Raw genomic sequence first — 27,839 nt, 5'->3', positions numbered from 1 at the left:
CTAGCTCACTGACTGGCTGACTCCAGGACACGCCTCATCCCATCACTAGCTAGCTCACTGACTGGCTGACTCCAGGACATGCCTCATCCCGTCACTAGCTAGCTCACTGACTGGCTGACTCCAGGACACGCCTCATCCCGTCACTAGCTAGCTCACTGACTGCAGGACATGCCTCATCCCGTCACTAGCTAGCTCACTGACTGGCTGACTCCAGGACATGCCTCATCCCATCACTAGCTCACTGACTGGCTGACTCCAGGACATGCCTCATCCTGTTACTAGCTAGCTCACTGACTGGCTGACTCCAGGACACGCCTCATCCCGTCACTAGCTAGCTCACTGACTGGCTGACTCCAGGACATGCCTCATCCCATCACTAGCTCACTGACTGGCTGACTCCAGGGCATGCCTCATCCCGTCACTAGCTCACTGACTGGCTGACTCCAGGGCATGCCTCATCCCGTCACTAGCTAGCTCACTGACTGGCTGACTCAGGACACGCCTCATCCCGTCACTAGCTAGCTCACTGACTGGCTGACTCCAGGACATGCCTCATCCCATCACTAGCTCACTGACTGGCTGACTCCAGGACATGCCTCATCCCGTTACTAGCTAGCTCACTGACTGGCTGACTCCAGGACATGCCTCATCCTGTTACTAGCTAGCTCACTGACTGGCTGACTCCAGGGCATGCCTCATCCCGTCACTAGCTAGCTAACTGGCTGGCTGACTCCAGGACATGCCTCATCCTGTTACTAGCTAGCTCACTGACTGGCTGACTCCAGGACATGCCTCATCCCGTCACTAGCTAGCTCACTGACTGGCTGACTCCAGGACATGCCTCATCCCGTCACTAGCTAGCTCACTGACTGGCTGACTCCAGGACATGCCTCATCCCGTCACTAGCTAGCTCACTGACTGGCTGACTCCAGGACGTGCCTCATCCCGTCACTAGCTACCTAACTGACTGGCTGACTCCAGGACACGCCTCATCCCGTTACTAGCTAGCTCACTGACTGGCTGACTCCAGGACACGCCTCATCCCGTCACTAGCTGGCTGACTCCAGGACATGCCTCATCCCGTCACTAGCTAGCTCACTGACTGGCTGACTCCAGGACATGCCTCATCCCGTTACTAGCTAGCTCACTGACTGGCTGACTCCAGGACACGCCTCATCCCGTCACTAGCTGGCTGACTCCAGGACATGCCTCATCCCGTCACTAGCTAGCTCACTGACTGGCTGACTCCAGGACATGCCTCATCCCATCACTAGCTAGCTCACTGACTGGCTGACTCCAGGACATGCCTCATCCCATCACTAGCTAGCTCACTGACTGGCTGACTCCAGGACATGCCTCATCCCATCACTAGCTAGCTCACTGACTGGCTGACTCCAGGACATGCCTCATCCCGTCACTAGCTGGCTGACTCCAGGACATGCCTCATCCCATCACTAGCTAGCTAACTGGCTGACTCCAGGACATGCCTCATCCCGTCACTAGCTGGCTGACTCCAGGACATGCCTCATCCCATCACTAGCTAGCTAACTGACTGACTCCAGGACATGCCTCATCCCGTTACTAGCTAGCTAACTGGCTGACTCCAGGACATGCCTCATCCCGTTACTAGCTAGCTAACTGACTGACTCCAGGACACGCCTCATCCCGTCACTAGCTAGCTAACTGGCTGACTCCAGGACATGCCTCATCCCGTTACTAGCTAGCTAACTGACTGGCTGACTCCAGGACACGCCTCATCCCGTCACTAGCTAGCTAACTGACTGACTCCAGGACATGCCTCATCCTGTCACTAGCTAGCTAACTGACTGACTCCAGGAAATGCCTCATCCCGTCAATAGCTAGCTCACTGACTGGCTGACTCCAGGACATGCCTCATCCCGTCACTAGCTAGCTAACTGACTGACTCCAGGACATGCCTCATCCTGTCACTAGCTAGCTAACTGGCTGACTCCAGGACACGCCTCATCCCGTCACTAGCTAACTGGCTGACTCCAGGACATGCCTCATCCCGTTACTAGCTAGCTAACTGACTGACTCCAGGACATGCCTCATCCCGTCACTAGCTAGCTAACTGGCTGACTCCAGGACATGCCTCATCCCGTTACTAGCTAGCTCACTGGCTGACTCCAGGACATGCCTCATCCCGTCACTAGCTAGCTCACTGACTGGCTGACTCCAGGACATGCCTCATCCCGTCACTAGCTAGCTAACTGACTGACTCCAGGACATGCCTCATCCCGTCACTAGCTAGCTCACTGACTGGCTGACTCCAGGACATGCCTCATCCCGTCACTAGCTAGCTAACTGACTGACTCCAGGACACGCCTCATCCTGTCACTAGCTAGCTCACTGACTGGCTGACTCCAGGACATGCCTCATCCTGTCACTAGCTAGCTCACTGGCTGACTCCAGGACACGCCTCATCCCGTCACTAGCTAACTGACTGACTGACTGACTCCAGGACATGCCTCATCCCGTCACTAGCTAGCTAACTGGCTGACTCCAGGACATGCCTCATCCTGTCACTAGCTAGCTCACTGGCTGACTCCAGGACACGCCTCATCCCGTTACTAGCTGGCTGACTCCAGGACATGCCTCATCCCGTCACTAGCTAACTGACTGACTCCAGGACATGCCTCATCCCGTTACTAGCTAGCTAACTGGCTGACTCCAGGACACGCCTCATCCCGTTACTAGCTGGCTGACTCCAGGACATGCCTCATCCCGTTACTAGCTAGCTAACTGGCTGACTCCAGGACATGCCTCATCCCGTTACTAGCTGGCTGACTCCAGGACATGCCTCATCCCGTTACTAGCTAGCTAACTGGCTGACTCCAGGACATGCCTCATCCCGTTACTAGCTAGCTAACTGGCTGACTCCAGGACATGCCTCATCCCGTTACTAGCTAGCTAACTGGCTGACTCCAGGACATGCCTCATCCCGTTACTAGCTAGCTAACTGGCTGACTCCAGGACATGCCTCATCCCGTTACTAGCTGGCTGACTCCAGGACATGCCTCATCCCGTCACTACCTAGCTAACTGGCTGACTCCAGGACATGCCTCATCCCGTTACTAGCTAGCTAACTGGCTGACTCCAGGACACGCCTCATCCCGTTACTAGCTGGCTGACTCCAGGACATGTCTCATCCCGTTACTAGCTAGTTAACTGGCTGACTCCAGGACATGTCTCATCCCGTCACTAGCTAGCTAACTGGCTGACTCCAGGACATGCCTCATCCCGTCACTAGCTAACTGGCTGACTCCAGGACATGCCTCATCCTGTCACTAGCTAGCTAACTGACTCCAGGACATGCCTCATCCTGTCACTAGCTAACTGGCTGACTCCAGGACATGCCTCATCCTGTCACTAGCTAGCTAACTGACTCCAGGACATGCCTCATCCTGTCACTAGCTAGCTAACTGACTCCAGGACATGCCTCATCCTGTCACTAGCTAGCTAACTGACTCCAGGACATGCCTCATCCTGTCACTAGCTAACTGGCTGACTCCAGGACATGCCTCATCCTGTCACTAGCTAACTGGCTGACTCCAGGACATGCCTCATCCCGTTAATAGCTAGCTAACTGGCTGACTCCAGGACATGCCTCATCCCGTTACTAGCTAGCTAACTGGCTGACTCCAGGACATGCCTCATCCCGTTACTAGCTAGCTAACTGGCTGACTCCAGGACATGCCTCATCCCGTCACTAGCTAGCTAACTGGCTGACTCCAGGACATGCCTCATCCCGTTACTAGCTAGCTAACTGGCTGACTCCAGGACATGCCTCATCCCGTTACTAGCTAGCTAACTGGCTGACTCCAGAACACGCCTCATCCCGTCACTAGCTAGCTAACTGGCTTACTCCAGGACACGCCTCATCCCATCACTAGCTAGCTAACTGGCTGACTCCAGGACATGCCTCATCCCGTTACTAGCTAGCTAACTGGCTGACTCCAGGACACGCCTCATCCTGTCACTAGCTAGCTAACTGGCTGACTCCAGGACACGCCTCATCCCGTCACTAGCTAGCTCACTGGCTGACTCCAGGACACGCCTCATCCCGTCACTAGCTAGCTCACTGACTGGCTGACTCCAGGACACGCCTCATCCTGTCACTAGCTAGCTAACTGGCTGACTCCAGGACACGCCTCATCCCGTCACTAGCTAGCTCACTGACTGGCTGACTCCAGGATATGCCTCATCCCGTCACTAGCTAGCTCACTGACTGACTCCAGGACATGCCTCATCCCGTCACTAGCTAGCTAACTGGCTGACTCCAGGACACGCCTCATCCCGTCACTAGCTAGCTCACTGACTGGCTGACTCCAGGACACGCCTCATCCTGTCACTAGCTAGCTCACTGACTGCAGGACATGCCTCATCCCGTCACTAGCTAGCTCACTGACTGGCTGACTCCAGGACATGCCTCATCCCGTCACTAGCTAGCTAACTGGCTGACTCCAGGACATGCCTCATCCCGTCACGAGCTAGCTCACTGACTGGCTGACTCCAGGACATGCCTCATCCCCTCGCTAGCTCACTGACTGGCTGACTCCGGGACACACCTCATCCCGTTACTAGCTAGCTCACTGACTGGCTGACTCCAGGACATGCCTCATCCCGTCACTAGCTAGCTAACTGGCTGACTCCGGGACATGCCTCATCCCGTCACTAGCTAGCTCACTGACTGGCTGACTCCAGGACATGCCTCATCCCGTCACGAGCTAGCTCACTGACTGGCTGACTCCAGGACATGCCTCATCCCGTCACTCGCTAGCTCACTGACTGGCTGACTCCAGGACATGCCTCATCCCGTCACTAGCTAGCTAACTGGCTGACTCCAGGACATGCCTCATCCCGTCACTAGCTAGCTCACTGACTGGCTGACTCCGGGACACACCTCATCCCGTTACTAGCTAGCTCACTGACTGGCTGACTCCAGGACACGCCTCATCCCGTCACTAGCTAGCTCACTGACTGGCTGACTCCGGGACACACCTCATCCCGTTACTAGCTAGCTCACTGACTGGCTGACTCCAGGACACGCCTCATCCCGTCACTAGCTGGCTGACTCCAGGACACACCTCATCCCGTCACTAGCTCACTGACTGGCTGACTCCAGGACATGCCTCATCCCGTCACTAGCTGGCTGACTCCAGGACATGCCTCATCCCGTCACTAGCTGGCTGACTCCAGGACATGCCTCATCCCGTCACTAGCTGGCTGACTCCAGGACACGCATCATCCCGTCACTAGCTGGCTGACTCCAGGACACGCCTCATCCCGTCACTAGCTAGCTCACTGACTCCAAGACATGCCTCATCCCGTCACTAGCTGGCTGACTCCAGGACATGCCTCATCCCGTCACTAGCTGGCTGACTCCAGGACACGCCTCATCCCGTCACTAGCTAGCTGACTCCAGGACATGCCTCATCCCCTCGCTAGCTCACTGACTGGCTGACTCCAGGACACGCCTCATCCCGTCACTAGCTGGCTGACTCCAGGACACGCCTCATCCCGTCACTAGCTGGCTGACTCCAGGACACGCCTCATCCCGTCACTAGCTAGCTCACTGACTGGCTGACTCCAGGACATGCCTCATCCCGTCACTAGCTAGCTCACTGACTGGCTGACTCCAGGACATGCCTCATCCCGTCACTAGCTAGCTCACTGACTGGCTGACTCCAGGACATGCCTCATCCCGTTACTAGCTAGCTCACTGACTCCTAGATTCACTATTGTTCACTGCCGTTAAAAGTAATACACCATTGTAGATAATAGGGTGCCATTTGGGACACACATCCTAGCTTAGCCCGCTAGGTAAACCGCTAGGCTAAATGGCTAACATTCCATTTCAGGACAGGACTGTACCTGGCAGGTGGAGACGGATCTCTTTTAAAAATGTCTGGAGCTTGAGGTTGGAGTCTGTTTAAAAATACAGTCTGACAGTATTTTGTTCTTAAAACAAGAGGCTGCATCTCCATGACTGAGTAGCCTGGCATACAGAGATAAGTGATTGTTTTTTTTCAAGACCCAAGCGCAGAATGACAAACAAGCCGCCCGAGCGAGTTCACACAAGACCTCCAAATATACACTTCCACAATCTGAAAGTGGGAAGAAAAGTGCTTCTTTGTGCGTTTACTTCCTGCACCAACCACCACATCAGGAGATGGGTTACACAGCAAAACCACTAACTCACTCCAACTATCGGTTCATTGTTAAAATAAATAAATAAAAATAAATAAAAAACACACACTAGTGTCAGTGTTGACCACTTCCTAGGCAGTCCTAAAATGGTACCTAATTCCCTATTTTTGGCCATAGCCCTACGGGTCCCGGTCAAAAGTAGTACACCTCATAGGGAATAGGGTGCCGTTTGGGACGTGGCACTAGTCTAAAGGAGGTGCAGTGGTGTGCCCAGTACCCACCTAGAGGAGCGACTCGGTCAGAGTGACAACAGAGGTACCATACCATATTCCACCGCACATGCCCTGGGACGTGCCGACAGGACTGGCGTGTAGCATAGTAGACTCCACCGGCCGACGGCTGACAGGCTCAGGGGAAGGGAAAAAAAAACCAAACACACCACGTTAACGAGCCATCCTGGTTCCAATCCAAGGATTCTTACAATAGTATTCTAATACTATCCCAACCCGACAACAAGCCTGTCAGTCCTCCATGGCGTCTGTTGTCGGTGTCCGGTCGGTGACGGCGTCTTAGCCAAGAGTGAAGTATGTTCTAGAAAGTCCATGCACGGGGAAGGTGCTCGCCTCACGGCCGAAGAGTGCACACACACACACACACCTGAACTCTCTCTCACACACACACACACACACACACCTGAACTCTCTCTCACACACACACACACACACACACACACCGCTCAGAGTTAAGAGGATCATCTGAGAGTGGGCAACAGCAGATTACGAGCTGTCTGCAGGTACTCTCCCGGATTGGCAGCAAAGATCTCTCCTGCTCTCTGATTGGTCTTAGGACAGGAAGCAACTAATATCTTTGATAGGTCTTGGACACAGCTACATGTAAGAGCTTTCTTTCCAATAGGACAGAAAAAGTAGGAGGGACATGAATGACAAAGAAAATGTGACACATTGGGTGACAAATACCAACATAACATGAAATATGTGCACCGAACTAAAACAGTCAGGTAAATTATCTGTCTGTTTGTGGGAGATGCCATCACTTGTTGTTGACTTTACTCAGATGAACACCATAGAAACCTTTCAGTAGTGCCAGTTTATGTACAGCGTGCGTGCGTGCAGGGTCGGACTGGCGCTGTAGAGAGGAGTACGGTAGCCGTCACTCACAGTGTGTGACTCCGGCCAGAGTCTGGTAGAAGGTGGGCGTGTCGCTGTCGTCTGTGAGGGTGACACACACGCCTCCGGAGAGCAGCCAACGGGAGAAGGTGAACGCCTCCGTGTTCTGTAGGAGCCAGTTCTTAAAGCGCTCATAGTTGACTTTCTCCCCCTGAGACAAAAGAAACCAAACACATCGACAACTTGTTACCAAATCAAAAAGGAGGTAGCGGGAGGAGACATGGTTGGGGAGACGGACAGGGATTAGCGTTTATATTATAGGTGTATTGTGGAAGAGTCATTGGCCGATAGAGTTACAAACACTGCCCATTAGTTACAACCAAATACAGAAGTGTACAAAACATTAGGAACACTTGCTCTTTTTCTATGACCTAGACCACAGGTGTCAAACTCATTCCAAGGAAGGCCAAGTGTCTGTGGGTTTTCGTTCCTCCTTTGTACTTGATTGATGAATTAAAAAGTTACTAATTAGTAAGGAACTCGCAACTGGGGCGGTTGCGGTGACCATATTACCGCCACGCCGCTGAGTCACGGTAATCTCCTTTTATGCACTCCAGACAGGCGTTGGTAGTACCCAGCTCGCTAACGATCTACAGGTCACTAATGGCCTGGTGCTATTTGTCTCTGTAAACCACTCTGACGTCAATGCAAATGCCAAAAACACTTATTATTAAAAACAGTACGTGCTTTTTCAAATCTCACCTCACTGCGATTTGAAGAAAGAAGCTCATTAAAGGAGGTTGAAAGTGAGCGTAAAACATGGTTGTTGTTTACGAAGCCTAACGACGAAACGGACAGTGTTTTCTAAGGTGATGATTCATTTAAAAAAAAAAAAAAAAAAATAGAAGAAAAAAAAAACCATGAATATTCGAGCTTATGCATAAAACTACAGAAAGTATTCACACCCCTAAACTTTTACAAAATGTTGTCGTCTTACAGCTCAGGAAATGGATTAAATTGAGATTTTTGTTGGTCACTGGCCTACACACAAGACCACATAATATCAAAGCAGACATATATATGTATAGTACTAGTCAAAAGTTCACACACACCAACTGATTCAAGGGTTTTTCTTTATTTTGTACATTGTATAAGAACAGTGAAGACATCAACACTAAGAAATAACACGTATGGAATCATATAGTAACCTTTAGTAGTGGTTCTTTGCAGCAATTCAACCATGAGGGCTGCAGGTAGTGGTTAGACTAGTAACCAATGGGGCGGTATGGGTAGCCTAGTGGTTAGAGTGTTGGATTAGTAACCGATGGGGCGGTATGGTTAGACTAGTAACCAATGGGGCGGTATGGTTAGACTAGTAACCAATGGGGCGGTATGGTTAGACTAGTAACCAATGGGGCGGTATGGGTAGCCTAGTGGTTAGAGTGTTGGATTAGTAACCGATGGGGCGGTATGGTTAGACTAGTAACCAATGGGGCGGTATGGTTAGACTAGTAACCAATGGGGCGGTATGGTTAGACTAGTAACCAATGGGGCGGTATGGGTAGCCTAGTGGTTAGAGTGTTGGATTAGTAACCGATGGGGCGGTATGGTTAGACTAGTAGCCAATGGGGCGGTATGGTTAGACTAGTAACCAATGGGGCGGTATGGTTAGACTAGTAACCAATGGGGCGGTATGGTTAGACTAGTAACCAATGGGGCGGTATGGGTAGCCTAGTGGTTAGAGCGTTGGATTAGTAACCGAAAGGTTGCAAGTTCAAATCCCCGAGCTGACAAGGTACAAATCTGTCGTTCTGCCCCTGAACAGGTAGTTCACCCACTGTTCCTAGGCTGTCATTGAAAATAAGAATTTGTTCTTAACTGACTTGCCTAGTTTATAAAAGGTAAAATAAAAAACATTTACAGAGTTGATGTTGAGGTGTGTCTATTACTTGAACTCTGTGATGCATTTATTTGGGTTGTAATTTCTGAGACTGGTAACTCTAACGAACTTATCCTCTGCAGCAGAGGTAACTCTGGGTCTTCCTTTCCTGTGGTGGTCCTCATGAGACAGTTTCATCATAGCGCTTGATGGTTTTTGCGACTGCACATGAAGAAACTTTAAAAGTTCTTAGGACATTTTCCAGATGGACAGACCTTCGTGTCTTGAAGTAATGATGGACTGTAATTTCTCTTTGCTTATTTGAGCTGTTCTTGCCATAATATGGACTCTTTTACCAAATAGGGCTATCTTCTGTATACCACCTCTACCTTGTCACAACACAACTGATTGACTCAAATTGCCTTTCCTTAAGAAGGAAAGAAATTCCACAAATGAACTTTTAACAAGGCACACCTGTTTAATTGAAATTAAATCCAGGTGACTACCTCATGAAGCTGGTTGAGAGAATGCCAAGAAAGTGCAAAGCTGTCATTAAAGCATATACGTGTGCATATACACATGGTACCAGTCAAATTTGATATATATGTATATAAATAAATACAAATTTGGACAAATTATTTAAAAAGATTTATTTAAAACTATTTATTTATTTCTACCAGACACTGGGAGATGAATTCACCTTTTAGTAGGACAAAACACAAACCCAATTCTAAATTTTATGCTTATCAAGAAGACAAGTAAATGTTGTTTTCGTTGTGAAAACGGTCCTTGTCTCCGTCCTTGTCTCTGTCCCCGTCTCTGTCCTTGTCTCTGCCCCCCGTCCCCGTCCTTGTCTCCGTCCCCGTCCTTGTCCCCGTCTCCATCCTTGTCTCCGTCCCCGTCCTTGTCTCCGTCCTTGTCTCTGTCCCCGTCTCTGTCGTTGTCTCTGTCGTTGTCTCTGTCCCCCGTCCCAGTCTCTGTCCCCGTCCTTGTCTCTGTCCCCGTCTCTGTCCTTGTCTCTGTCCCCCGTCCCAGTCTCTGTCCCCGTCCTTGTCTCTGTCCTCCATCCCCGTCTCCGTCCTTGTCTCTGTCCCCGTCCTTGTCTCTGTCCTCCATCCCCGTCTCCGTCCTTGTCTCCGTCCCCGTCCTTGTCTCTGTCCCCCGTCCTCGTCTTCGCCCCCGTCCCAGTTTCTGTCCTTGTCCCAGTCTCTGTCCTTGTCCCAGTCTCTGTCCTCTTCCGTCCTCGTCTCTGTCCCAGTCTCTGTCCTCGTCCGTCCTCGTCCCCATCTCTGTCCCCGTCTCTGTCCCCGTCCCAGTCTATGTCCTTGTCCCCGTCCCAGTCTCTGTCCCCGTCTCTGTCCTCGTCCCTGTCCCCGTCCCAGTCTCTGTCCCCGTCTCTGTCCTTGTCCCCGTCCCAGTCTCTGTCCCCGTCTCTGTCCTTGTCCCCGTCCCAGTCTCTGTCCCCGTCTCTGTCCTCGTCTCTGTCCTCGTCCCCGTCTCTGTCCCCGTCATTGTCCTCGTCCCAGTCTCTGCCCTCGTCCCCGTCTCTGCCCTCGTCTATGTCCTCGTCCCAGTCTCTGTCCTCGTCTCTGTCCTTGTCCCCGTCTCTGTCCTCGTCCCCGTCTCTGTCCCCGTCTCTGTCCTCGTCCCCGTCTCTGTCCTCGTCTTCGTTCTCGTCCCTGCCCTTGTCCCCGTCCCTGTCATTGTCCCAGTCTCAGTCCCCGTCTCTGTCCTTGCCCCAGTCTCAGTCCCCGTCTCTGTCCTCGTCCCCGTCTCTGTCCTCGTCCCGGTCCCTGCCCTCGTCCCTGCCCTCGTCCCCGTCTCTGCCCTCGTCCCCGTCTCTGTCCTCGTCTATGTCCTCGTCCCCGTCTCTGTCCTCGTCTCTGTCCTCGTCCCTGTCCTCGTCCCCGTCCTCGTCCCCGTCTCTGTCCTCGTCTCTGTCCTCGTCTATGTCCTCGTCTATGTCCTCGTCCCCGTCTCTGTCCTCGTCCCCGTCTCTGTCCTCGTCTTCGTTCTCGTCCCTGCCCTTGTCCCCGTCATTGTCCCAGTCTCCGTCCCAGTCTCCGTCCCAGTCTCCGTCCCCGTCCCAGTCTCCGTCCCAGTCTCCGTCCCAGTCCCCGTCCCAGTCTCCGTCCCAGTCTCCGTCCCCGTCCCCGTCCCAGTCCCCGTCCCAGTCTCCGTCCCCGTCCCAGTCTCCGTCCCAGTCTCCGTCCCAGTCTCCGTCCCCGTCCCAGTCTCCGTCCCCGTCCCAGTCTCCGTCCCAGTCTCCGTCCCCGTCCCAGTCTCCGTCCCCGTCCCAGTCTCCGTCCCAGTCTCCGTCCCCGTCCCAGTCTCCGTCCCAGTCTCCGTCCCAGTCCCCGTCCCAGTCTCCGTCCCCGTCCCAGTCTCCGTCCCAGTCTCCGTCCCAGTCTCCGTCCCCTTCCCAGTCCCCGTCCCCTTCCCAGTCCCCGTCCCGTTCCCAGTCTCTCAGTCTCCGTCCCCTTCCCAGTCTCAGTCTCTCAGTCTCCGTCCCCTTCCCAGTCCCCGTCCCCTTCCCAGTCCCCGTCCCCTTCCCAGTCCCAGTCCCCTTCCCAGTCCCCGTCCCCGTCCCAGTCTCAGTCTCAGTCTCAGTCCCCTTCCCCGTCCCAGTCTCCGTCCCAGTCTCCGTCCCCTTCCCAGTCCCCGTCCCCTTCCCAGTCCCCTTCCCAGTCCCCGTCCCCTTCCCAGTCCCCTTCCCAGTCCCCGTCCCCTTCCCAGTCCCCGTCCCCTTCCCAGTCCCCGTCCCAGTCCCCTTCCCCGTCTCTGTCCCCGTCTCTGTCCCAGTCCATTTGATAAATGGGCCATTCTAAATCAAAACAAAATTTGACAAATTAGCAAAGAGAGGATTAAATTGAGAATAGTGTTACGGGTGATATGATCACTTGATGAGAGAACAGCGTGTGCGCAGCCTGACGCAAGGAACAGAGCGTGTTGTTGTTGTTTTCCCGACTTCCTCAAATCATCAATAACCTATATAGACGCATCATGCAGTCCATTTATGTTTTGATCTGTAAGACATTAAGGTTTGATTCATTCACATCTAAAGTTGCAAAAAAAAAAAAACACATTTAATTATATTCTTCTTACTATAAAAATCATATCGTATAATATTAGCTAATTTCACGGGTCTTTTAAGCCATCTGCTAAAAGAACAAGCTTAGGGCCTGATGACACAGAAGGACCGTTTATATTCTGTACAAAACATTTTCTTCATGTCATAATGTTTCTTTAGACCGGTCTAAAATAAATCATGGATTTATTGTGATGGTTTAGACTATATTACATGGATTTAGGAGACTTTTTTTTTTTACAAATGTAGATGTTCTTAATTAAGGTCTGCATCAGTGGCTTGTAGGATGTGTGTGGGAGTCAGGAGATGCTAAATGTGTTTTTGTTAATTAACGGTCAATTACCATGAGACCGGAAGTTATTTGCATAATTATATTTTATTTAACCTTCATTTAATGAGGCAAGTCAGTTATGAACAAATTCTTATTTACAAATGACGGCCGAGCAAAAGGCCTCCTGCAGGGACGGGGGTCTGGATTAAAATATATATATATATACACACACACATGCTGCTGTTTAATGTTAAAGGGGTAGTCTGCAATTTGCAAATGATATTTGATTCTTGGAGGGGTGTGAGGAGTGTGTTGTGACCCCTGACTGAGTGATGACTGGAGAGGAGAGAGGAGTGTGTTGTGACCCCTGACTGACCGACGACTGGAGAGGAGAGAGGAGTGTGTTGTGACCCCTGACTGAGTGATGACTGGAGAGGAGAGAGGAGTGTGTTGTGACCCCTGACTGAGTGAAGACTGGAGAGGAGAGAGGAGTGTGTTGTGACCCCTGACTGACCGATGACTGGAGAGGAGAGAGGAGTGTGTTGTGACCCCTGACTGACCGATGACTGGAGAGGAGTGTGTTGTGACCCCTGACTGACCGATGACTGGAGAGGAGAGAGGAGTGTGTTGTGACCCCTGACTGACCGATGACTGGAGAGGAGAGAGGAGTGTGTTGTGACCCCTGACTGACCGATGACTGGAGAGGAGAGAGGAGTGTGTTGTGACCCCTGACTGACCGATGACTGGAGAGGAGAGAGGAGTGTGTTGTGACCCCTGACTGACCGATGACTGGAGAGGAGAGAGGAGTGTGTTGTGACCCCTGACTGAGTGATGATTGGAGAGGAGAGAGGAGTGTGTTGTGACCCATGACTGACTGATGACTGGAGAGGAGAGAGGAGTGTGTTGTGACCCCTGACTGAGTGATGATTGGAGAGGAGAGAGGAGTGTGTTGTGACCCCTGACTGACCGATGACTGGAGAGGAGAGAGGAGTGTGTTGTGACCCCTGACTGACCGATGACTGGAGAGGAGAGAGGAGTGTGTTGTGACCCCTGACTGACCGATGACTGGAGAGGAGAGAGGAGTGTGTTGTGACCCCTGACTGACCGATGACTGGAGAGGAGAGAGAGGAGTGTGTTGTGACCCCTGACTGAGTGATGACTGGAGAGGAGAGAGGAGTGTGTTGTGACCCCTGACTGAGTGATGACTGGAGAGGAGAGAGGAGTGTGTTGTGACCCCTGACTGAGTGATGACTGGAGAGGAGAGAGGAGTGTGTTGTGACCCCTGACTGACCGATGACTGGAGAGGAGAGAGGAGTGTGTTGTGACCCCTGACTGACCGATGACTGGAGAGGAGAGAGGAGTGTGTTGTGACCCCTGACTGAGTGATGACTGGAGAGGAGAGAGGAGTGTGTTGTGACCCCTGACTGAGTGATGACTGGAGAGGAGAGAGGAGTGTGTTGTGACCCCTGACTGAGTGATGACTGGAGAGGAGAGAGGAGTGTGTTGTGACCCCTGACTGAGTGATGACTGGAGAGGAGAGAGGAGTGTGTTGTGACCCCTGACTGAGTGATGACTGGAGAGGAGTGTGTTGTGACCCCTGAATGAGTGATGACTGGAGAGGAGTGTGTTGTGACCCCTGACTGAGTGACGACTGGAGAGGAGAGAGGAGTGTGTTGTGACCCCTGACTGAGTGATGACTGGAGAGAGGAGTGTGTTGTGACCCCTGACTGACCGACGACTGGAGAGGAGAGAGGAGTGTGTTGTGACCCCTGACTGACCGATGACTGGAGAGGAGAGAGGAGTGTGTTGTGACCCCTGACTGAGTGAAGACTGGAGAGGAGAGAGGAGTGTGTTGTGACCCCTGACTGACCGATGACTGGAGAGGAGAGAGGAGTGTGTTGTGACCCCTGACTGAGTGAAGACTGGAGAGGAGAGAGGAGTGTGTTGTGACCCCTGACTGACCGATGACTGGAGAGGAGAGAGGAGTGTGTTGTGACCTCTGACTGACCTCGCTGAAGCACTTCCTGAGAGAGAGCGGGACTTCCCCGTCCAATTCCTGTAGTACGGCCTCCATGTCATCCCGCGCCGCATAGCCGCCAGACTCACTGGCAAACAGGCTGAAGAGGTCTGTGGTTGGACACACCACACACACAGTTAATGAGTTCATTCTGGATGGCCGGTTGGTCTTACCAGTGGCAGGCAGACTCAGACAGAAGCCAGAGTAGCTGCCGTCTGAAGGTCCCATCACTAATCATCATGGCCTTGGCTTTCTGCTGCCTCACACACACACACACACAATTCATTGAGAGAGACAGCAAAAGAGAGAGACAGCAAGAGAGAGAGCCAGTGCGAGAGAGAGCGAGCGAGTGCGAGAGAGAGCGAGCGAGTGCGAGAGAGAGCGAGAGAAACATACACTTGGCCTTCTCCCCATCTCGTCCTCTAGTCAGCAGCACCAGGCCAATGATGAGGTTGTTGAAGTGCAGTCCTTTAGACGTGCCTCCAAACGAGTTGTAGATGACCTGCAGGGAGAGGAGGAGAGTACAGAGAAAGAAAATAAAGATGGTATGAACGAACGAACGCACGCCCACACGTACACACACACACACACACACACACACGTCCAACATCTCATTCCAAAATCATGGACATTAATATGTAGTTGGTCCCGCCCTTTGCTGCTATAACAGCCTCCACTCTTCTGGGAAGGCTTTCCACTAGATGTTGGAACATTGCTGCTATAACAGCCTCCACTCTTCTGGGAAGGCTTTCCACTAGATGATGGAACATTGCTGCTATAACAGCCTCCACTCTTCTGGGAAGGCTTTCCACTAGATGATGGAACATTGCTGCTATAACAGCCTCCACTCTTCTGGGAAGGCTTTCCACTAGATGTAGGAACATTGCTGCTATAACAGCCTCCACTCTTCTGGGAAGGCTTTCCACTAGATGATGGAACACTGCTGCTATAACAGCCTCCACTTTTCTGGGAAGGCTTTCCACTAGATTGCTGTGTGGAAACATTCAGTATCAACAATAGAGAATCAGGAAAAGGGGGCAAAAGTATTTTTCCCAGCACTGTATACACATACACACATATATATATATGTATACAGTATACACAGGCCTCATCGCCCAACATCAGAGCCTGACCTCACTAATGCTCTTGTGGCTGAATGGAAACAAGTCCCTGCAGCAATGTTCCAACATCTAGTGGGAAGCCTTCCCAGAAGAGTGGAGGCTGTTATAGCAGCAGTGTTCCAACATCTAGTGGAAAGCCTTCCCAGAAGAGTGGAGGCTGTTATAGCAGCAATGTTCCAACATCTAGTGGAAAGCCTTCCCAGAAGAGTGGAGGCTGTTATAACAGCAATGTTCCATCATCTAGTGGAAAGCCTTCCCAGAAGAGTGGAGGCTGTTATAGCAGCAATGTTCCAACATCTAGTGGAAAGCCTTCCCAAAAGAGTGGAGGCTGTTATAGCAGCAATGTTCCATCATCTAGTGGAAAGCCTTCCCAGAAGAGTGGAGGCTGTTATAGCAGCAATGTTCCAACATCTAGTGGAAAGCCTTCCCAGAAGAGTGGAGGCTGTTATAGCAGCAATGTTCCTACATCTAGTGGAAAGCATTCCCAGAAGAGTGGAGGCTGTTATAGCAGCAATGTTCCTACATCTAGTGGAAAGCCTTCCCAGAAGAGTGGAGGCTGTTATAGCAGCAATGTTCCAACATCTAGTGGAAAGCCTTCCCAGAAGAGTGGAGGCTGTTATAGCAGCAATGTTCCAACATCTAGTGGAAAGCCTTCCCAGAAGAGTGGAGGCTGTTATAGCAGCAATGTTCCAACATCTAGTGGAAAGCCTTCCCAGAAGACTGGAGGATGTTATAGCAGCAATGTTCCAACATCTAGTGGAAAGCCTTCCCAGAAGAGTGGAGGCTGTTATAGCAGCAATGTTCCTACATCTAGTGGAAAGCCTTCCCAGAAGAGTGGAGGCTGTTATAGCAGCGGGGGTGTGAATCCAGATTAATGCCCATGATTTTTGGAATGAGATGTTGGATGAACAGGTGTCCACATACCTCTGGTCCAGTAGTGTATTAACTCATAAGACATAAGCAAACACACACACACACACACACACACAAATGTATTCTAATGTGGCCCTCCAAGGAAAATAATTGCCCAGGCCTGATACAAGGACACACACACAGACACGGGGACACACACACACACACACACACGGACACACACAATAGAAATATGCCAGTAGACACAGATCCAACTAGTGTTCCAATTAACACCCTATACCCTACATCAGGTGTCATCAACTAGATTAAGTCGCGGTCCATTTTCTTCTTGTGTGGACGGTCAGGGGTTAGGAACAGAATTGTAAATCATTTGTAGAGTTTAAATTGCCCGCAAAAAAACCCAAACAGATATATTTTACCAAAACATTTAATAATTTCAAACCTTGATTACATTTGGTGATACAAATACACCGAGTGTACAAAACATTAGGAACACCACTTTCCATGACATATCGACCAGGTGAATCCAGGTGAAAGATATGACCCCTTATTGATGTCACCTGTTAAATCCACATCAATCAGTGTAGATGAAGTGGAGGAGACCTGGTTAAAGAAGGAGTTTTAAGCCTTGAGACATGGATTGTGTTTGTGTACCATTCAGAGGGTGAATGGGAAAGACAAAATATTGAGGTGTCTTTGAATGGGGGGGTGTAACAAGAATGGCTAACTTGACAGCTGTGGGAGGCATTGAAGTCAACACGGACCAGCATCCCGACGCTTTCGATACCCTGCAGACTCCAACGTCCTGACCAATTGAGGCTGTTCTGAGAGCAAAAAGGGGGTGCAACTCAATATCAGGAAGCTGTTCCTAATGTTGTGTCCCCTCAGTGTCTCTACCTCGCGTATGAAATCTTTCGGAACAGATGTCCAACAATTAAAACCACTTGGTGCTGATTCTGTTTTTACAGTCTGTCCAACAATAAAAATGTTCAAAAATGGGTTTTTTTTGCTCCGGAAACTGGGGGGGGGTTGAATAAATAAAAATGACCCACGGGCCCGGGCTGATAGTTAGGGAACCCTGCCCTATATAGTGCCATTTGGGGATTAGGGTGACACCCCCCCCAAAAAAAATGAATTAGGGTGACAACCAAAAAACCGAGAGAGAAACCGAATGAAAAGCGCTATTCCTTATTGAATTACACGAGTACATTATTTCATAGTAAATACTAAAGACCTGCTCGGGAATCATGGTTGCCGGCTGCAGCACAGGATCCACAGCTACACTGGAGCAAGTGTGATCCCCATTCATGATCCCCCCCCCCCCAATGGCCGTCTACCTCTGCCCTGGTTGTGGGGTGTGTGTCTGGGAGGCGTCCCTCTCGCCAGCACTTGTCGAGGCCTCCTGGTTGCCTGGGGCTGGAGAGACTGTGGCAGCGGTCTCTGTGAGCTCACGGCCAGTGGGTGGCGGCGGTCTCTGTGACCTCACGGCCAGTGGGTGGCGGCGGTCTCTGTGACCTCGCGGCCAGTGGGTGGCGGCGGTCTCTGTGACCTCGCGGCCAGTGGGTGGCAGCGGTCTCTGTGACCTCACGGCCAGTGGGTGGCAGCGGTCTCTGTGACCTCACGGCCAGTGGGTGGCAGCGGTCTCTGTGAGCTCGCGGCCAGTGGGTGGCGGCGGTCTCTGTGACCTCACGGCCAGTGGGTGGCAGCGGTCTCTGTGACCTCACGGCCAGTGGGTGGCAGCGGTCTCTGTGACCTCGCGGCCAGTGGGTGGCAGCGGTCTCTGTGACCTCACAGCCAGTGGGTGGCAGCGGTCTCTGTGACCTCGCGGCCAGTGGGTGGCAGCGGTCTCTGTGACCTCGCGGCCAGTGGGTGGCAGCGGTCTCTGTGACCTCGCGGCCAGTGGGTGGCAGCGGTCTCTGTGACCTCGCGGCCAGTGGGTGGCAGCGGTCTCTGTGACCTCGCGGCCAGTGGGTGGCAGCGGTCTCTGTGACCTCGCGGCCAGTGGGTGGCAGCGGTCTCTGTGACCTCACAGCCAGTGGGTGGCAGCGGTCTCTGTGACCTCACAGCCAGTGGGTGGCAGCGGTCTCTGTGACCTCACGGCCAGTGGGTGGCAGCGGTCTCTGTGACCTCACAGCCAGTGGGTGGCAGCGGCCTCTGTGACCTCACGGCCAGTGGGTGGCACAGTCACAGTGGCTGTGTCAGTTTGTCACGGGAACAAACAGAAGCACCCTCAACATAACACCTTAATACTGTCATATTTCATTAGATGTTTTAAATGAACATGTCTTATTAATTTTGAGTATCATTTTTTTTTTAAATGCACAAGTTATTGGCAGTAGAATTTACTTATTCAAAGCCTGTATATTTAGATATTGACTTTACTCTGCTTGCTTGGCCTGAACCATGCCCCGACAACATATTTCAACTTCCTGAGGACATGTTGTGCATGTCCTCTAACATGATTATGCACACATTCCACTTTCTTAGGAACCAGGTCCATGTGCACAAATATTGGCAGGCCCAAATGAATATGACAAGACGACAAACTGAACCACAAAGAGAGACAAAGACAGAGAGACAAAGAGAGACAAAGACAAAGAGACAAAGACAGAGAGACAAAGAGAGACAAAGACAGAGAGACAAAGACAGAGAGACAGAGACAGAGACAGACAGAGACAAAGAGAGACAAAGACAGAGAGACAAAGAGAGACAAAGAGACAGACAGAGAGAGACAAAGAGACAGACAGAGAGAGACAAAGACAGACAGAGACACACACACACACACACACACACACACACACACACACACACACACCGATATTAGGGCACTGCAATAGCTGCATATCATTATTTCCTTGGGACACATTTCACCTGAACATGACCGTGAAGTACCTAAATGAATTACCCTCTGGAAACGTTGCCATAAAGACTAAAAGTATAGAGCTAAAAACATGTCCTTTCAAATCAAGCTACTCAACGCAGCCCAGCCCTTCCTGTTGTACATAGCAGCATAATAAGAGCTGACAGAAAGAAAAGGAGAAGAAGCTTTGAGAAGTGGTCAACACATTGCCTGCATGGACTCACAACTCATTTACCATGCTGTATTGGCTTCCTTCATCAGAGCGTATTAAATACATATTCAGCAGACTCAACAGCCTTGGTTTCTCTAATGACTGCCTCACCAACTACTTCTCAGATAGTGTCCAGAGTGTCAAATCAGGCGACCTGTTGTCCGGACCTCAGGAGGACTTCTATGGGGGTGCCACAGGGTTCAATTCTCGGGCCGACTCTTTTCTCTGTATACATTAATGATGTAGCTCTCGCTGCGGGTGATTCTTTGATCAACCTCTATACAGACAACACCATTCTGTATACTTCTGGCCCTTCTTTGGACACTGTGTTAACTAACCTCCAGACGAGCTTCAATGCCATACAACTCTCCTTCTGTGGCCTCCAACTGCTCTTAAAACGCTGGTAAAACTAAAATGCGTGCTCTTCAACCGATCGCTGCTCACACCAGCCCGCCAAGAACCACTTCTCGGGACGGTTCTGACTTAGAAAATGTGGACAACTATAAATACCTAGGTGTCTGGCTAGACTGTAAACTCTCCTTCCAGACTCACATTAAGCATCGCCAATCCAAAAATAAACCCTATTTCGCAACAATGCTTCCTTCACTCATGCAGCCAAACATACCCTCATAAAACTGACTATCCTTGACCTCGGCAATGTAATTTACAAATTAACCTCCAACACTCTACTCAGTAATCTGGATTCAGTCTATCACAGTGCCATCTGTTTTGTCACCAAAGCCCCATATATTACCCACCATTGCGACCTGTATGCCCTCGTTGGCTGGCCCTCACTACATATTCGTCACCAAACCCAATGGCTCCAGGTCATCTATAAATCTTTGCTAGGTAAAGCTCCGCCTTATCTCAGCTCACTGGTCACCATAGCAGCACCGACCCGTAGAACGCGCTCCAGCAGGTACAGTTGAGACAGAAGTTTACATACACCTTAGCCAAATACATTTCAACTCAATTTCACAATTCCTGACATTTAATCCAAGTAAAAATTCCCTGTCTTTGGTCAGTTAGGATCACCACTTTATTTTAAGAATGTGAAACGTCAGAATAATAGTAGAGAGGATGATTTATTTCAGCTTTTGTTTCTTTCATCACATTCCCAGTGGGTCAGAAGGTTACATACACTCAATTAGTATTTGGTAGCATTGCCTTTAAATTGTTTAACTTGGGTCAAATGTTTTGGGTAGCCTCCCACAAGCTTCCCAAAAGAAAGTTGGGTGAATTTTGGCCCATTCCTCCTGACAGTCAGGGTTGTAGGCCTCCTTGCTCACACATGCTTTTTCAGTTCTGCCCACATAATTTCAATTGAGATCAGGGCTTTGTGATGGTGTTACGGATACCAGTATCCTGTGTGTGTATCCTGTGTGTGTGTTTCTCTCCTTCTCCCCTCACAGGTGAAAATCATCACTCCCCAATCAGTCAACAATCCAATCATCAATCAGAAGACACAGCTCCTCCTGTTTCCTACCCAATCACAGTTCCTTTCCCTTGGTTTAAAAACCCTGTCAGTTGTTTGCTCTAGAGCTCAATCTCTCTGTAAATGCCATGTCTGTAGGTCTCTGTGGTTCACTCTCTCTTTGTGTATTAACCTCTCTTTTGTTTGAGCACCTCCATAGCACTTTGTCATCACCTGTGAGTATTGTTTTGGTTATGGTGTTTGGGTTTGATTGCTGGTGGGAAAAGAGGAAACCAAGACAAGTCGCCCATGGGCATACACTACCCGTAGGTAGACTTTGTTAAATACACTAGTTAGAACTGGGCGGACCACCCACTGTATTTTTGGTTAGTTAGTTAGCTGTTGTTAAAGTAGGCTAGTCTAGCTTAGGGGTGTTTTTGAATACTTATTGTTTCTTTCCTTGGGTCCAGCTCAGCCCCTTTTCCTGCTTCCCCCATTACCGTGTGTTTTCAAATAAACCTTGAGTTTGACGGTAGATTTCAGTTGTCCTGGTTATTTCGTTCACACTTTTGCTTTGTCACTGTTATAATTTGCATGAGTTATGTTACGGGTCTCATTACCATCCCCCCCCCCTAGACTGTCGGGCCAAAAGGGATCCGTAACAGATGGCCACTCCAATACCTTGACTTTGTTGTCCTAAAGCCATTTTGCCACAACTTTGGAAGTATGTTTGGGGTCATTGTCCATTTGGAAGACCCATTTGCGACCAAGCTTTAACTTCCTGACTGATGCCTCGAGATGTTTCTTCAGTATATCCACATAATTTTCCTACTTCATGATGCAATCTATTTTGTGAAGTGCACCAGTCCCTCCTGCAGCAAAGCACCCCCACAACATGATGCTGCCACCCCCGTGCTTCACGGTTGGGATGGTGTTCTTCGGCTTGCAAGCCTCCCCTTTTTCTTCCAAACATAATGATGGTCATTATGGCCAAACAGCTCTATTTTTGTTTCATCAGACCAGAGGACATTTCTCCAAAAAGCACAATCTTTGTCCCCATGTGAAGTTGCAAACCGCAGTCTGGCTTTTTTATGGCGGTTTTGTAGGAGTGGCTTGTTCCTTGCTGAGCGGCCTTTCAGGTTATGTTGATATAGGACTCGTTTTACTGTGGATATAGATACTTTTGTACCTGCTTCCTCCAGCATCCAAGGATTTTTTAAATTTCACCGTTATTTAACCAGGTAGGCTAGTTGAGAACACCGTTATTTAACCAGGTAGGCTAGTTGAGAACACCTTTATTTAACCAGGTAGGCTAGTTGAGAACACCGTTATTTAACCAGGTAGGCTAGTTGAGAACACCTTTATTTAACCAGGTAGGCTAGTTGAGAACACCGTTATTTAACCAGGTAGGCTAGTTGAGAACACCTTTATTTAACCAGGTAGGCTAGTTGAGAACACCATTATTTAACCAGGTAGGTTAGTTGAGAACAAGTTCTCATTTGCAACTGCAACCTGGCCAAGATAAAGCAAAGCAGTTCAACACATACAACAACACAGAGTTACACATGGAATAAAAACATACAATCAATAATACAGTAGAAAAGGTCTATATACAGTGTGTGTAAATGAGGAAGGAAAAGAGAGGTAAGGCAATAAATAGGCCATGGTGGCAAAGTAGTTACAATATAGCAATTAAACACTGGAATGGTAGATGTGCAGAAGATGAATGTGCAAGTAGAGATACTGGGGTGCAAAGGAGCAAGATAAATAAATACAGTATGGGGATGAGGTAGATTGGATGAGTTATTTACAGATGAGCTATGTACAGATGCAGTGATCTGGGAGCTGCTCTGACAGCTGATGCTTAAAGCTAGTGAGGGAGGTAAGAGAGTCTCCAGCTTCAGAGATTTTTGTAGTTCGTTCTAGTCATTGGCAACAGAGAACTGGAAGACGAGGCGGCCAAAGGAAGAATTGGTTTTGGGGGTGACCAGTGAGATATACCTGCTGGAGCGCGTGCTACAGGTGGGTGATGCTATGGTGACCAGTGAGCTGAGAGAAGGCGGGGCTTTACCTAGCAAAGACTTGTAGATGACCTGGAGCCAGTGGGTTTGGCGACGAGTATGAAGCGAGTGCCAGCCAACAAGAGCGTACAGGTCACAGTGGTGGGTAGTATATGGGGCTTTGGTGACAAAACGGATGGCACTGTGATTACTACATCCAATTTGTTGAGTAGAGTGTTGGAGGCTATTTTGTAGATGACATCGCGGAAGTCGAGGATCGGTAGGGTGGTCAGTTTTACGAGGATAAACCAGACTTGATTTTCCCATGATGTCAAGCAAAGAGGCGCTGAGTTTGAAGGTAGGCCTTGAAATAGATCCACAGGTACACCGCCAATTGACTCAAATTATGTAAATTAGCCTATCAGAAGCTTCGAAAGCCATGATATTTTCTGGAATTTCCCAAGCTGTTTAAAGGCCCGACACCTGTCTCAGCCTCCAGTATTTATGCTGCAGTAGTTTGTGTCGGGGGGCGAAGGTCAGTGTTATATCTGGAGTATTTCTCCTGTCTTATCCGGTATCTCTCTCTCAAATGAGAACTTGTTCTCAACTAGCTTACCTGGTTAAATAAAAAAGGTGAAAAAAAATAATAATGAATGGATTCAATACTCATTTACTATGCTATATAGGCTTCCTTCATCAGAGCGTATGAATAATGAATGGATTCACAACGTTTGGATTAACCAGGGAAGATGCCAAACATTAACAACGATGTATGACAAGATCCTGATGATGAGGATGTGTACGGTAATGTGTGGCCTGACTCCCTCCCTGTGTGTTAATCACAGTGATGGAGTGGCCCCTAGCCACGCCCTGTGGTCCCACTAAATCACAGTGGCAGATTGGCCCCTAGCCACGCCCCCCATAGCCACGCCCTGTGGTCCCACTAAATCACAGTGACGGAGTGGCCCCTAGCCACGCCCTGTGGTCCCACTAAATCACAGTGACGGAGTGGCCCCTAGCCACGCCCTGTGGTCCCACTAAATCACAGTGACGGAGTGGCCCCTAGCCGGGCCCTGCTGTCAGACCTAGTGGATGGACACAGCTGGAGGGTTTCCTAATGCCACAAGATTAACAGCCCTGGCCAAGGTCTGCTGCCTAATGGACCCAAAAGCACAACCACTACACTCCCTTAGTTAAACATTCAACACACAGCCTTTTTGAGCAGCTAGGCATAAAATGACCCCACACTTCCTCTGAAATCACACATTGTTGTGGGAAGAAAACATCTAAAAAACTAAAAAGACCAGCGAAGAAAGGGTCTGCAGTGGCACTCAGGATAATAATATATAAAATAAAAATAACATCTCCTCCACTGAACCTCTGTCTACTACCATCGTACAGCTGAGGCACAAATCTCAGACTGAATCGGACTTGCTGCTGTCTCGCTGGTAAAAAAATAAAATAAATTATATAAATATATTTTTTTTTTGCAGTACAACAACTTTACAAACCCCTGTAAGTTCTCTGGTTAAAAAAAAATATATTAGTTTCACAAAATTAAATTAAAATCAAATAAAGGCCCGACCAGATCGTTGATAATTAAACCGTAAAGAGAATAAAACAATAATTAAACAGTATAACCACAGGGATCAACAAGATTCAGCCATATATATATATATATATAGATATAGATATAGATATATATATATATATATATGTGTGTATATATATGTATATATATATGTTTTTTAATATAAAATGTCTGCCTTCCTGCCTGTTTGAACACTGTAGCGATGTCCCAAACGGCACCCTATTCCCTATGGGTCTTGGTCAAAAGTAGTACACTATATAAAAAAAAGGGAATATTCTGCCGTTTAGGATACAGACTGTGCCCATCTGTGGACTCTGCTGGGAAGACGTTTTAATATCCTCCTGTAGTAAGGCTGCCAGCACAACCTTCTGCTAGCCTGTTGATTAACAATCAAGCAGGAGAGACCAAGTGCCCTTTTCAATCCAAGTCAATAGCCATGTTTCCTGGGCCAGCTGTTGTCAATCCAAATCAATAGCCATGTTTCCTGGGCCAGCTGTTTTCAATCCAAGTCAATAGCCATGTTTCCTGGGCCAGCTGTTTTCAATCCAAGTCAATAGCCATGTTTCCTGGGCCAGCTGTTTTCAATCCAAGTCAATAGCCATGTTTCCTGGGCCAGCTGTTTTCAATCCAAGTCAATAGCCATGTTTCCTGGGCCAGCTGTTTTCAATCCAAATCAATAGCCATGTTTCCTGGGCCAGCTGTTGTCAATCCAAATCAATAGCCATGTTTCCTGGGCCAGCTGTTTTCAATCCAAGTCAATAGCCATGTTTCCTGGGCCAGCTGTTGTCAATCCAAGTCAATAGCCATGTTTCCTGGGCCAGCTGTTGTCAATCCAAATCAATAGCCATGTTTCCTGGGCCAGCTGTTGTCAATCCAAGTCAATAGCCATGTTTCCTGGGCCAGCTGTTTTCAATCCAAGTCAATAGCCATGTTTCCTGGGCCAGCTGTTTTCAATCCAAGTCAATAGCCATGTTTCCTGGGCCAGCTGTTGTCAATCCAAATCAATAGCCATGTTTCCTGGGCCAGCTGTTGTCAATCCAAGTCAATAGCCATGTTTCCTGGGCCAGCTGTTTTCAATCCAAGTCAATAGCCATGTTTCCTGGGCCAGCTGTTTTCAATCCAAGTCAATAGCCATGTTTCCTGGGCCAGCTGTTGTCAATCCAAATCAATAGCCATGTTTCCTGGGCCAGCTGTTGTCAATCCAAATCAATACCCATGTTTCCTGGGCCAGCTGGAGAGCTTATTGGAATTAACACGTTTAAATGTTGTTTTTTTATAACTAAAAACAAATTCACAGCAGTTTATATGGTACAATGATTACCTAGACTATACATAGCTTGTTTTGACACAAACAAATTAGGAGCACTATTCACATTTTTGCAACCAGGAAATGGCAGAGCGATATCTGCATATTGCACTTTGAATTCTTGTTGCTGAGTATGTTGAGCAAAACATGTATTTTTGCAGATCTAAAAAGGTCTTTGATTAAATATCTCCAAGACTGTTTCAATGGAAATGACACACACCAAGCCCTAAGGGTTGGGTTACTATTGTGAACACAGGGCCAAGCATTTTATCTCACTTCCTCAAACAATGTCCACCGCAGAATAGTCCTACATCAGTCAGCCTTATTGACACACACACACACACACACACACACACACACACACACACACACACACACACACACACACACACACGTTTTGTCACTGATAAAGTCAGTCAAGTATCTGTGTGTTTGCGTGTGCTCGTGTGTGTGTGTTTGCGCGTGCTTTCGAGCGTGTTTGCGTGTGTAATTGGGAATAGGCATTTGACAGTAAGTTGTAGTTCTTCCTTCAGCCGAACTGGACAGAAACCAGAGCAGTTCCACTGTAAAGTGGAACTAGAAATATTGAACAGCCAACTGGAGAAAAGCATTAAACCAGCTGGCTACTGTATGAACTGGAGTGGTCTAAAAACAACGAGTCACTGAGGTCGCCCGAACACAGCTATTTATTTATTTAACCTTTATTTAACTAGGCAAGTCAGTTAAGAACAAACTCTTATTTTCAATGACGGCCTAGGAACAGTGGGTTAACTGCCTGTTCAGGGGCAGAACGACAGATTTGTACTTTGTCAGCTCGGGGGTTTGAACTTGCAACCTTCCGGTTACTAGTCCAACGCTCTAACCACTAGGCTACCCTGCCACCCCACTACTACTATAGTGAATGACTGGTCAAAAGTTGTGCACTATATAGGGAAGAGGGTGCCATTTAATAGAGAATAGGGTGCCATTTAACAGAGAATAGGGTGCCATTTAACAGAGAATAGGGTGCCATGTATAGGGTTCCATTTATAGGGTGCCATTTAACAGAGAATAGGGTGCCATTTAACAGAGAATAGGGTGCCATTTAACAGAGAATAGGGTGCCATTTATAGGGTTCCATTTATAGGGTTCCATTTATAGAGAATAGGGTGCCATTTAACAGAGAATAGGGTGCCATTTAATAGAGAATAGGGTGCCATTTATAGGGTTCCATTTATAGAGAATAGGGTGCCATTTGACAGAGAATAGGGTGCCATTTAACAGAGAATAGGGTGCCATTTATAGGGTTCCATTTATAGGGTTCCATTTATAGAGAACAGGGTTCATTTATAGGGTTCCATTTGGAACAACCCCAGACTCCTGGTTTAGTAACCCTTATTGCAGAGGGATTCAAATTCCATAGTCAGCACTTCTGCTTTCCACCATTCCGCTCTAATCAAATCAACGTTTTTGTCACAGGCTCTAAACAACAGTGTGCCGAATACAACAGGTGTAGTAGACCTCACAGTGAAATGCTGAATACAACAGGTGTAGTAGACCTCACAGTGAAATGCTGAATACAACAGGTGTAGTAGACCTCACAGTGAAATGCCGAATACAACAGGTGTAGTAGACCTCACAGTGAAATGCTGAATACAACAGGTGTAGTAGACCTCACAGTGAAATGCTGAATACAACAGGTGTAGTAGACCTCACAGTGAAATGCTGAATACAACAGGTGTAGGTAGACCTTACAGTGAAATGCTGAATACAACAGGTGTAGGTAGACCTTACAGTGAAATGCTGAATACAACAGGTGTAGGTAGACCTTACAGTGAAATGCTGAATACAACAGGTGTAGGTAGACCTTACAGTGAAATGCTGAATACAACAGGTGTAGTAGACCTCACAGTGAAATGCTGAATACAACA

General features: G+C 49.0%; 1 pseudogene; it reads right to left on the bottom strand.

The window, feature by feature from the left end:
- The window catches only part of LOC135553481 (ubiquitin carboxyl-terminal hydrolase 32-like), a 102,495-nt pseudogene that overhangs the window by 72,489 nt on the left and 2,167 nt on the right, over positions 1-27,839 (bottom strand).

This window comes from Oncorhynchus masou, chromosome 13, assembly GCF_036934945.1.
Source record: "Oncorhynchus masou masou isolate Uvic2021 chromosome 13, UVic_Omas_1.1, whole genome shotgun sequence".
NCBI classification, from domain to species: Eukaryota; Metazoa; Chordata; class Actinopteri; order Salmoniformes; family Salmonidae; genus Oncorhynchus; species Oncorhynchus masou.
The sequence above is the reverse complement of the archived record's forward strand: the minus strand, read 5'-3'. Positions and strand labels throughout refer to the sequence as shown.